Source organism: Panulirus ornatus, chromosome 3 (genome assembly GCF_036320965.1).
Source record: "Panulirus ornatus isolate Po-2019 chromosome 3, ASM3632096v1, whole genome shotgun sequence".
Classification (NCBI taxonomy): domain Eukaryota; kingdom Metazoa; phylum Arthropoda; class Malacostraca; order Decapoda; family Palinuridae; genus Panulirus; species Panulirus ornatus.
In genome coordinates, this window is record NC_092226.1 from 13,946,706 (window position 1) to 13,949,890 (window position 3,185).

Consider the following 3,185-nt stretch of genomic DNA (forward strand, 5'->3'; position numbering starts at 1 on the left):
GTGTTCCTTCTCAGCGTCTCTTACCATCCGGTTTCATTTGTGTTCCTTCTCAGCGTCTCATGTGTCCAGGCCACGTCTTTGGTATAACGTTTTGCAGTCTTGTCTTACTGACCTGTTCGTCTCTCACGATCTTCCTTTTTTCTTCTCCGAAGTGCCTGTTCCTGGTTCGATCTGACCAAGCGTTTCTCGCAAGAGATTTTGCCCAAGTGGATTGGATGGAACGTTATGCTAATGAGGTTTTCATTACTTAGTTCCCTAAGTTAGCGAAGTCGTTACAGGAGCCAACGAACAATGAGCCTCACTTGCACACCTCCACTCTCCACTGTACTGAAACCAGAGACTCTCTTCTATAGAGAAGCCCTGCAGACCATTCCGTGTGTTCCCTGTCCACTTCATATACCCTGAGTCAGCCCACTGACAACACCTGAACGGGACGATTCCTCTCCACCTGGCACCTCCAGGAACGTAGCTCTCCTCCACCTGGCACCTCTAGGAACGTAGCTCTCCACCTGGCACCTCCAGGAACGTAGCTCTCCACGAAGCACCTCCAGGAACATAGCTCTCCACCTGGCACCTGCAGGAACGTAGCTCTCCACCTGGCACCTCCAGGAACGTAGCTCTCCACCTGGCACCTCCAGGAGCGTAGCTCTCCACCTGGCACCTACAGGAACGTAGCTCTCCACCTGGCACCTGCAGGAACGTAGCTCTCCACCTGGCACCTGCAGGAGTGTACTAGTGGCACTACGAAGGCCGGCGGCAGTGAGAACACCTCCCTGCTGGCGTGCTGGAGATTATTATTCCCAGTGACGCCTTCATCCTCTCCAGGTTAGCGGTGGATGCTACGCCTGACACACCACACCTCACGAGATGAAAGTTTTCATCAATTGTCTGGTATGTGGAGGAGATTCCAGTGGTACGGTACCTCACTGCAGATCGCGTCTTAGAGGTACGGTACCTTGGTACAGAGGTACAGTACCTTAATACAGAAGTACAGTACTATCATATATATGGCATATCAGAAGTACAGTACCTTAATACAGAAGTACAGTACTATTATACATAAGGCATTTCAGAGAGACATTGTCTTGATACAGAGGTGTAGTACCTGAGTACAGATGACGTTACCGAGGTTCTGTACCTTGATACAACAATTGTAAATAGATTCCTCGGTCCCCCCAACCCCAGTAAACAAGAAGAGGAGGAACACTGCATCATGATCCCGGGCAGCAGTAGAGACGCAGAGTGGCACACGCTACACACACATGACCTCCTTCTTCCCCAGCAGGAGGAGAAGTGGGAGACGCATCCAGCCACGCCAGGTGATCCTGAAGTGTGAGGTTGTAAAACCACTTCTTCCATCCACTTGGCTTCGAATCCCCTCCGGTCATTGGATGATCAGCGGCAACAACTTCTTTTTTTTTCACCGTAAACAGGGCGAGGAGGTACGTGCCTCTCCCACTGACTGGACGACCACTCTGAACACGGCTGAGTCCTTCATTTAATGAGATCTGTTGTGAATCAGTTCCATGTGGACGCCCGAATGATCGTAGAGGTGGTGTGGGTTGGTCAGCTCTGGGGGGTCGTGCGGGGTCGTGACGCGTGGGGTGGGAGGTCACCTTCCCTGGTGTCGACGTGGTAGGACGATCGTATTGACTCTCTTCTTCGCTTGATAAGATAAAACAGGTTAGCTATCTATCTCTCTTCCTATCTATCTATCTATCTATCTATCTATCTACCTATCTATCTATCTCTCTGTCTTTCAATCTCCCTATCTATCTGTCTATCTACCGATTGATCTGTCTACTTGCCTATCTATCTGTCTATGAATATGTCGATCTATCCATCTACCTATCTATCTATCTATCTATCTATCTATCTATCTATCCATCTATCTATATAAACACACACACACACACACACACACACACACACACACACACACAGTCTTTCAGTTCTGAAATATCTGTAACACCTCGACTGTAGGTTTTCAGCCAAATGGCTGCCTACATCCAATAAACTGTGATTTATTCATCTATCTATTCATTTACATACAAACACACTGGGCCCGTGTTGTTAGAAGACCCGGTATCATTTTTTTTTTTTTCGTTCCCGCCGTATTCCACTGGTCCACTGAGCGCAAGGACCAGCGAGAGTGGATGGGGCCGTGGATGCTGTGTGGTGACGGGAGATGAAATGGTCTATAAGGAAGGGGGAATAGGGAGAGGGAGGAGTGATGGAGGATCGCGTGAGGAAGAATGAAGGTGATATAAAGCCAAAAGGAAAAAGTAAAGAGAGGACACTTGACAGAAGATAGCAAGGAGGAGAGAACGAGGGAAGGAGGAAAGAAGGAAGGATGAGAGACATAAGGAAGAGTGAGAGAAGAGAGACATAAGGAAGAGTGAGAGAAGAGAGACATAAGGAAGAGTGAGAGAAAAGGGACATAAGGAAGAGTGAAAGAAGAGACATAAGGAAAAGTGAAAGAAGAGAGACATAAGGAAGAGTGAGAGAAGAGAGACATAAGGAAGAGTGAAAGAAGAGACATAAGGAAGAGTGAGAGAAGAGAGACATAAGGAAGAGAGAGAGAAGAGAGACATAAAGAAGAATATCTATTTCTTTGATGATAATATGTTTTGGGCTGGAATAGCCAATGGAATGGAAGTCACGTCCTTATCTTTCTCTCCTCTAACACCTCACGAATTTACTCTGAAAATAGACCAGAGTGATAGAACCAGCTGTGTGTATGTTCAGCAAGCAGAGCGAAACAAAAGGTGATTGGTTCACGGAAAGGTCGGGGAGGAGAACAAAGGTGTTAGATGAACAGAGAGGGTGCACCAGTACAATAGAAAACGGAATCTACTGATAAGAGATGACACAGACAGGCAGACCAGACCAGACTAGAGGGACAACAAAGGTAAAAGATACAGCGGAAGATAAGAGAGATAAAAGTGACACGAACGAAGAAGTGAGAGTAGATACGGCGTGTATAATATCATCGAAAGGAAGAGAAACCTGATGTAGGCTGCTATAACTACTGTATTGTAGTCTTGTGTAATAGGAAACTGTAGTAGGAGTTAGGCTATACAACGAATGGTGTAGTCTCACTTAGTGCTATCGTAAGACAGGCTCAGTAGGGGTAGCATAGGAGAGCTTCAGTTAGAGATATCATGGGACGCTATCAGATACCG